Source organism: Oreochromis niloticus, unplaced genomic scaffold, assembly GCF_001858045.2.
Source record: "Oreochromis niloticus isolate F11D_XX unplaced genomic scaffold, O_niloticus_UMD_NMBU tig00008310_pilon, whole genome shotgun sequence".
In the NCBI taxonomy this organism is placed as follows: Eukaryota; Metazoa; Chordata; class Actinopteri; order Cichliformes; family Cichlidae; genus Oreochromis; species Oreochromis niloticus.
This window is the reverse complement of record NW_020329114.1, coordinates 34,290-44,277: the sequence shown is the minus strand read 5'-3', so window position 1 is coordinate 44,277 and position 9,988 is coordinate 34,290. Positions and strand designations below refer to the sequence as shown.

Sequence of the window (9,988 nt, the reverse complement as noted above, 5' to 3'; positions counted from 1 at the left end):
TTGTGAGCTCGTTCCCGGCTCGTAACCAGTGCGTTCTGCCGTCAAGGGCGATCATTGGTTAATGGTGATCATGTGATGCAAGCCAGATCCTTTTATTTAGCAAAACGTGATTAATAGTTAAATATTATTGTTGAGGGCACAGACAGGACTCCGCACGCACACACACATTAAAAAAAAAAATTAAAATCTTTTTAAAAATTGCCTCAACAAAAGGGCACTTGGGCACCCATCAGGAAAGGGGCGGGTGCTCAAGCCCCTTCTGCCCCCCCTCTGCACGTGCCTGGTATTTGCAGATTACAGCTCCACCACAAATCAAACTTCCATATTACAGCGAGACTGCTCAGCAAGGAAAAATAGTCAATCTCAGTAAGACTGATGAAGACAGACTAAAAATTAATTGCAGGCCCACTTTAGTGTTTAAGTAGTACAAGAAACAAACAAACAAGAAAACATCCACAAATATTTCTGAAAATGTTTTTTTTTTTAAATTTCAAATATTGTATAGCAAGAAAAACTGCAAATGTCAACACATTTTTTCTCACTCTTAACTAACTGAAGCCTGTCATTGACTACCAAAAAAAACAAATTGGTACTCTCTTTATGGCCAGACACATGCCAGCACTTTTAATTTTGCTTCTATTTAACAAAATAAAAATGCAGACATAGTGTACACATTAGTTTTGACTGCTAGTGAAAATTGTTTTCTTTACAAATAACTCTCTCGCTGAGCTAACCACAGCCAATCCCTCGGACACGTCCTGGTGGCTTTTCCTTGTCTGTATTTACAGTTACACATACTCAGGAGATCCAGTGAGATAATTCTAGGTAATAATTATACTGTAGTTCACCCTGCAGCATATCACTTTCAGTTACCTGGTACACCAGGTACAATAAAATATGCTATTTATAACTAAATCACAGATTTGTACTCTTATGTGGCCTTCCCAAGTTTTACAGCTTCATTAGCAACATCTCACTATCATGACAATCCTTTAACCACTAAACGACAATGAAGAGTGATGAGGAATTGTTTACGTGTTTATGAAAGTACCTACAATACTAAATTATACTACAAATAAACTGCACAAATTTTAAAATGTATTAAAAAAAAATCCAATTTAAATTTCAAAATTAAAGTATTCATTCAAGTGAAAAATTCCCCGCCAGTGTTATTCTGCATTATCATGGCTCAGCTGAAATACTACTATGTTTTTGTAAATCCAGCTCATTAAATGTGGGCCTCACAGACAGCAACTAAAAACATATTATTTATAGAATATGAAGAACAGGCAACAATTTTCCAATCTTCTACAGTGCCCACTCCCAACGTCAGCGCATGGTGGGGACTTTTGAGAGGTCGCCATCAAAGAATCGGGCATTGGCCATAATGGTGTCCTTCGCCAGCGTCTTCACCCTGGTCCTGGATACCAGACTTGAACCAGGCTCATTAAATGCAATGTGGCCATCAGGTCCAATACCTGACACAGAACAAGAAGAGGGGGTTTAATTGCTTTGCAATCATTTATTACAGGGCAGAAGAAAATAAATGTGTGGCTGACTGGCTGCAGTATTTCACTCTTATCTGTGTGCCCTCCTGACCTCCAACAAACAGCTGAATCCCCCCAGCAGCTGTTATCTTCTTCTCAAAGGCATCACACTCTGCTGCAGGTCGGCAGCGTGCCATCGAGGATGTGCGTGTTCTCTGCTTTATATCTATGTGCTTGAAGAAGTTATTCCACATGAAGGAGTGGTAGCTCTCAGGATGATCTCTGGGAAGTCCTATAAAAGGAGTTTATGACAGGTTCTTATGCAAGACCAGAGCTTGGAAGAGTCCTCACTCTGTATGCTTAATGGCACAATAGAGAACAATCAGACTACCTACATATTCATCCATGTGAAAGTCTTCACGTACTGGAATGATAGAGCTCCATTTTGTAGTATTCAATCAGCTTCTTATAACAACCTAAAGGGGTGCCTCCTGAAGACGGCAGAGAAAGCAACAAAGGAGTGAGAGGAGGAAACGTAGGCTGCACATTAAAATCATGCAAATCTAAATACATGTGCTAAATGCTACATCACAGGGTTGCACGTTGCTCTTACCTGTAGGGAGTCCCAGAGTGAAGTATTTGTTGGGGCCAGGGCTGAACTGCAAAATCTTGTTCTAATGTACTTTGCTGCCCATTCGCTTGCCTGGTCGTAGTCATTCAGGATGATGACTTCATGGTCCTGCAGAAGCCAAAATAGTGAGAAATGAACACGTTGCTTGTCAACAACTTCAGAGTCTAAGAAGATCGGCTCAAAACACTCCTTATCAGACTTTAGACTCATCAATAAAAATCAGTCACAAACAGAGCAGTTGGAGCTCCGAGGTTTCCGAGTGTCGGGGAAATCTCCCAAATAGAAGGCTGCCAAAGTAAAACAGAGACACAGTGAGACAATATAATCAATCACATGTACATGGGTGAACGTCTCAGAAGAGAGTCACACAGTGTACTTCTTTATTCGTGCATTCATAGTCACTGGTGACAACAGTGAATATGTCTATTCATAGGCAGAGGAATGTTAGTGCGTAGGGAGTGAAGATAAGAGTGGTTGAGGTGTATGTGTGTGTGTTGTGAGATTCAGAAGGACGCAGCCCTCTTCTTGTTAGAGAGCGCAGATAAAAGTATCCAGCTCTCCTCTTCCTGCTTGTTCAGCTATTATCGCTGTGAGAAAGAATTTATAACACAGTCTTGTAGTGGACAACAGTCTAAGTCATCAAAAGGTCAACATACAGTATTCTATCATATGCAAACTTATATCATTAAAAGCTTATACTGACTACTAAGTAAATTTCCATTGACATTCCCTCCTGTTGTCAGTATAACTTCAAGTGAGATATCAGTATGTAACATCTTGTTGTACAGTTTCTACACCATCATTAATCACACAAAGTCTTCATGCTCCAACAGGTCGGGGTCATCATCATCATCATTTGTCACGGCTATGTATGCAGCAACAGTGGAAACAATTATACAGTTAATCATGAGTTTTAGACATGGCAGGATACATGTTACAAAAACACAAAATAAAAGTGAAAATACAAAAGGGATAAATAGAATAAATAAGAATAAGAATACAAAGGAATTACAAGTATTTCAAGTATTTCAAGTATTGAAGTCTACTGCACCGTTGGTTTTAACAAAAAGTATTGCACAGTGAAAAGGGAGTAGTAGTCTTTTAGCAGTCACTTGTATTATTACATAATCCTGATTTTGGCCTGCTGGATCTGTCTCAAGGCGTTCAGGGCATCAGTCATGTTTGATGAGTGTACATTGTCTGATGTGTGTATGTGTCATTTCTCACTCAATCAACAAGTGCACGTCTGTTCAGGTGTGTGTTTCTCTTCATTTTGAGTCAGTGTGTGTAGATGTGTATGTTTGTGTATGTTGGCGTGTTTATCACTTTCCTGTTCTGGTGTTTTGGGTAAACCACGGCCTGAAGCGTGCCCTGGGGTCCTGTGGCTGCACTGCAGAGACATCTCTTCGTCGTCGAGTCCTCGTGGCGTTTCCCGTAGTTATTCTGAAGGTGTGGTCAGAGATGAAGATTGGGGCGCAGATGCCAGTCCATCCTGGGGCAGTATGAAATAGGCACGTCGTCCACACAGCCAGGCCATTCCTTGCACCCAGTAGGTGCCATTAGAGGGGTGGCTGTGTTCACAGGGGCACCTTCTCCGTTTCCAGCGGTCCGATTACAATTAGTGTGTTTCCCAGCGGTCTGTTACCGTTGTCTTGTCGGTAGCACATGGAGTGGTTCTTCCTGGGGTTTGGTCCAAGAACACTGGGAAGTGAATGGATGTGTTCCGGTTCGTCACGTTGAAGTTGATCCAGAAAAGTTGATCACACGTTCCATTGTCAAGTCCAGCGTCTTCAATGGTGATTATCTCGTGTTGGGGTGGTCCCTGAAAGATACTAAGGAAGTTAAGCGAGTAGATGGTAGATGAGCTTGTCTCGTTGATGATGATTTTATTATGCTGATAGCCAACACCCGAAAAGCTGGCGGCACGTTTGGCTTGTGTTTTATTCTTTATTGTCCTCGAAAAGTGCGAGGAGTCCTGCTAGGAGCAGGAGGACAACTGCTAGGACGGCGAGTGTCTTCATGACAGCCAAACACACCTAGATCCTCGGTGAGTAGACTACTGGCGAGAAGTAGAGGGCGGGATATACCCAATCAGCCCTCTCTTCACCAGGTAGATCACCAGAAGGTAGGGGTGCTGGAGTCTATGAGTCTGGGCTGTCACCACTTTCTTGCAGTGACTTTGGTGAATCCAAGATGGTCTCTCTGCTATCTTACAGGCGGTTGGTGTGGTGATAAGCACTTGGTATGGCCTTCCCAGCGGGGCGAGCTCCAATTCTTTCTCTGGAGAACTCGAATCAGGACCCAATCACCTGGCTTCAACCTGCAAGATACTGGAGAAGATTCAGAAGGCAGTTTATTGTTCAAAACAATATCTTTGTTTTCTAGTAGCTTCGACATCCATTCTGCTAGTGTGGTCTCTCTGATTGATTTATCTAAAGGTTCACTTGTGATTGGCAGTGGAAATGGTCTGCCATAAATGATTTCAAAAGGCGTAAGTTTTTGTGAACCTTGTGTTAATCTCATCCACATTTTTACTAGGCCTATGCACTCTGGCCACGGCCTTCCTGTTTCTTCCATACATTTCAAAGTCTCTGTTTTATTGTGCCGTTAGTTCTTTCCGCTAATCCTGCACTTTGCGGGTGATAAGCACAGTGATTTTGATGCTGAATCCTAGTGCTTCAGAGACTTTGCTGATTACCTCATTGACAAAGTGTGTCCCATTATCTGATCTTATCAGAGTGGGGATGCCATATGTTGGAATAAAATGGTTACATAAGCATTTTGCTGAAGTTTCGAAATTTAGAGTGTAAAACTGTTTTGGAGATTATATCTCCTATCCCTCCTGTTGACGCATGGAGAGTAACTCCATGTGTCACTAAGGCTGCTGTTTTGTGTAGAGATTTTGGAAGTATTGGTTTTCCTTCACAAATCATCAAGTCATCTCTTAGTTGCGCTCCGCATTTCAGCCATTTCTTTTGCTCAGCTGTGGGAGCTGCTTTTTGTTCATCCTTTGTCAGTAAAATTGTTTCCCTTTGTAATTTCATAGTCATTCTTCTGATGTGCTGCACACTTGCAAACTGCTAAATGTCGCATCACATGAGGAGTTTCCTCCCATGTAAACAGATGTGTGCCATGATAAAACCTTCTCCACACACTAGAAACAAAAACTAATTTCAACCGTTGTTACATCTTATTCACTTATTTTATAATACAGTTATTTTTTCAAATCTAATATCAATCAACTAATTTGCATATCAGCTTATAATGCGCTAAGTTGACAGGTCAACAGAAATGCACGTTCAAAAGATTATCACAAAAGAGAATTTCCTCCATACAGTAAATTACTTGTGTTGCATCAATCAAGCAGAAAGCATCTCACAATTTATTGTATTACCAACTAAATTTATTGTCTGATTACTGCTTGGTCATACCAGACTCTCAGCTGTGTCTTTATTTTTCCTTCTCTGTTTTCACAAACGTTTCACCTATTGTCCTGCAAGCTGGAGAGTTAAATGTCAGTAGTGGGTAAATTCAGCAGTTGATAACAAAACTATTAAGTTTTTCCTGTTTTAGCACCAATGTGAGATATAGAGGCGCACATATAGTGTGTGCTCTAGTGTAAGCTGCTCTTCATTGCATGTATGTGTGTTAGTACGCTTGCATGCAGGGCCTCTGGGCCTGTCTCACCCAAAAGGGCATTTTCTTAACAGTTGCCTTTCACTCGCGTGTGTTAAGAAAGGCAAATGTGCTTGTAGCAGTTGTGAGATTATTATGCTGTCATATATTACATTATACCTGTAATCAAAATGAGTGAATCATGATACTGCTGTAGGCCACATCATACTTCTTGTGTAATCAGTATGTAGTTTTAGTTTGCATCACACTTCTTAGTTAAAAGAATTTGAAGATCATTAGATTATTAGATAGGTTTGTATTATCCTATACTGCTGATTTACTGTGAGTGAGTTACACTGTTTCATGACATTTCATACTGCCGAGTTATGAAGAGAATATTGTATTCAGAGAGTAGGGGCCTCTCTCTCTTTTTTTCTTCTTTGTGATAGTAAAGAGAACAGAGCACATGCCACGGGAGCGTCACCCCCACCTTGGTGGAAGCAGAAAAACAGGGAGCCAAGGTCATAACTCAGGCTCACAAAGAGTCAGAAAGAATGTGAATACTTAGTTTTGTGGCTGTGGCGCATTTTGTATGGCTTCTTTTCTTTGTTTAGTAGCTTTCTGCCTTCACCTGAGGGTGTGCCCTAAGCATGTGACTTCCGGTCTCCATAATTGGAGTTTATTAAAGATAAATAAGATGATTTCATATATTGCTCGCAGATCATGCACTAAATGGTATTTTGCAGTATTAGCTGTCTTCACCACTTAAACAAAACATCACTCTTGTTTTATTATCATTATTATTATTATTATTATTATTATTATTATCCTGTCTCAAAACAGAAAATGAAATTGTAGTTGTTCTTGGCTGAGAAACACAAACCTCTCTCTTTTTTTTTTTTTCTTCTTTTTTTTTTTCAAAACAAGAAACTAAGTTTTAATTTTCATCCTTGTCACATAAAACAAAACAGACAACCCAGCTCTCAGCTGGCTCTGGACTTATCATCATCAAGGACACATGGTGAGAGCTACTTCAGAAGTTACAGTGCTCATCACTCAAGCAACATTTCAAAAAAAGGAACAAAAAACAAAACTCAGCACACTACACAGAGAACAACAACAATACACAACTGAAGGTGTTGTTCTTGTTTGTTCTCCTTGAATTTTAGAATAAAGTTATTACATCTGCATTAGTAAATCATATGCCTAATCATTATGTGTCACTGTGATCCACAAGTATGATCACAAATTTATTCATTTTTCAACCCAACAAAACAAACAAACAAAAACAAAAACAAATTGCCTATGGCATCAAGGTTTTGCGTTCATATTAATTGAGTGTAAGCTGCTTTCTTCATTGCAAGTATTTATTACAATACGGTTTAATTCATGCATCTTATCACTGAGTTCTAAATTCAACCTATCTCCTCACACACACACGGTTTCCTGTCACCGACAGGCACACATTTCCTGTTTCTGCAGACTCTGTCTTTCATTGTATTTATAGTCTAAAAACCCTCTTTAATTCTACTAAAAACAATCTAAATCCCTTGATCTAAAAACGATACACCTTTATTTCACACACACTTTTAAATTGAGCTCTTTCAGACATCAGGAATCATCACACACACTGCCTTTTCTCTCAAACTTCCACTTGTTCACACACTCTACTATGAACCTTTGTAGTGTTATTATTATTTATGTTTTATTATTTTTGTACAAATCACACCCAATCACTCAAAACCTACTACTCACAGCATTCACACAGTTAAAATCACTCAAAATATGCTTTCATACGAGTATTTCAGACATGCTTTTCAAGATATATAGAGGTCACTCACTGTACATCCACAGTAATGAATTCAAACTCTATTTATACAATTGTAGTGAGCAAAACCAGCATCTCCATGCACGTCACCGCTCCTCATTAGCTTGGTAGTGTCCACATATTTAATTCAGCTTCTCAATCTTGTAGCTTTAGCTGTTGTATACAGGGTTTGGCTCATTAGTTGTTAGTATAGGTTTGCTCTTCATCTTAACAAAGTCTCATCTAAGATGACAGGTTTACAAGCAGGTCAAGTGTCTCTATGCACCTGATTAGTGTAGTTATTTCCTTATTTTCTTCATCTCCTATATCATTGTACTGAGTTTGAGCAAACCTTAAGCTTGAATCAGACTACTTTTAACAATCTTCCACCTCACATCATAACTGACTGAGGTGCCTCTTCATATTAATATTATGTTATTATTAATGTTATTATCTTTTTATATAACAGCAATAGTATATTACAATATTTTATTTATATTTTATTTTGCATCCATCGAGGGATGGGGGTGATCTGCAGTTTCACCCCCTCCCAAGCTGGAGACATTTTCCTTTTCACACACTTTCCTTGGCTGAACAATGACAAAACCTTAATATACCTTATACATCTCTCTATTTCATTTAATATGTGTTTGTGTGAGTTATGTATTTTCTTTCATTCTATTCATTCTGGGCATGGTCTTCATCCTAACTATGTTTCATTGTTAAACCTTCTGTTAATGATTTCACACTGGTGTGCCCTGATGCAGATTTAACTATCAAGGTATCACTTGAGTACTTTAAGCTTTTGGGCTTTTGGTTTAATACTGTTTTGCATGCTCCAGTATCACAAAGCATGGTCACTGGTTGACCGTTGACATGGATGGTTACTGTGGGCTTATGCTCAGATCCTAGGAGTAACTGTTCTATATTGAAGATTTCAGTTTCTCCCTCCCCTTCCCGTTCTAGTCACTTACTCTGGTCTTCACTTCTATTCCTGCAATCTCTTGCAAAATGCCCTTCTTTTCGGCAGTTATAACAACGGTTATCTCTATCATTCCTGTCCCTTCTTTCTTCCTTAAAATCTACATTTCTCCTTCTTTTATTGCCTTAAAAATATTGTAGCTCTTGAGAGCCGTTTTATTTTCTTTTTTGGATCTTTTTCAGTATTTATTTCTGCCTGTAAGGTTTCTTTTAGTTTGTTAAAGCGGAGGGGCTACACTTTCCCTCCCATGTCGGGCATTTTGTTTTCTTAGGATTTCTCCATCTACATGCACTAATTTGTCCGGCGCCTGGACATTTCTTTCTAACCACTGCTCGTCAGCAGTGAGTTTTGTTGTTTTATTACCCATTATTAGTTTATGCTTCTTTTAGCGCTTAGTAATACACACACACACCTGCGGCGCTTTCACTGGCACGAGAACAGAGAGAGGTGGCTGACACGCCCTTCTACTTTTGAGCTATTCTCAAAGCAGTGTCGACTTTATGTGATAAAACACGACCTTCCTCTCAGTTCACCAGTACTTCAGCGACCAACAGTAAACAAATCAGTGGAATAGTTCAGCCTCCTTATTGTGCTGTAAAAATCAACTTATTCCACTACAAAAATAGACAATAAAAGACAGACAGTTTCAACGCGCGTTCACGCTACCAGCCTCTTAAGGCGAGCGTACTGCTTCCAGCCACTGTGGGCGAGCTAGGCCTATTTTACCCTTTCGGGGAGCTACCAATCACTTATGACGAGCTCAATCTTTATTTTAGTGCTTCCAACCCTCTGCGGGCGAGCTGACTACCAGTCCTCAAGACGAGCTTAATGCTTCCAGTCTCTCTTGGACGAGTCTATTTTCTTTTAAGTTTCGTTTTTGCGCAAACCTTTATTATCTCAAAGTAGTCTGTCTTACCTTGGCGCTGGTTTCTTCAGATGCACCTGATCAGCCCCCGATGGTGCGGACCGCTTGTAAAACGTTGACCAAGACCCGAATTCACGCTCTTGGGTTTTATCACACACCTAGTGCGTGAGCTGCCGGCAGACTTCAACGTGGGCTTCTCGCACCGACGGGACCTGGTGAGGCGCCTTCTGTGAGAGCTGCTTTAAATAGGCTGTCTCATCTGGCTCGAAGGACCAAGAAATGTCGGGGGAAATCTCCCAAATAGAAGGCTGCCAAAGTAAAACAGAGACACAGTGAGACAATATAATCAATCACATGTACATGGGTGAACGTCTCAGAAGAGAGTCACACAGTGTACTTCTTTATTCGTGCATTTATAGTCACTGGTGACAACAGTGAATACGTCTATTCATAGGCAGAGGAATGTTAGTGCGTAGGGAGTGAAGATAAGAGTGGTTGAGGTGTATGTGTGTGTGTTGTGAGATTCAGAAGGACGCAGCCCTTCTTCTTGTTAGAGAGCGCAGATAAAAGTATCCAGCTCTCCTCTTCCTGCTTGTTCAGC

At 40.2% G+C, this 9,988-nt stretch overlaps 1 pseudogene; it reads right to left on the bottom strand.

Annotated features, from left to right (window-relative positions):
* Positions 1 to 951: 951 nt before the first annotated feature.
* On the bottom strand, positions 952 to 8,595 carry LOC109200951 (glucosamine-6-phosphate isomerase 1-like; annotated as a pseudogene).
* Between the last annotated feature and the right edge of the window lie 1,393 nt (positions 8,596 to 9,988).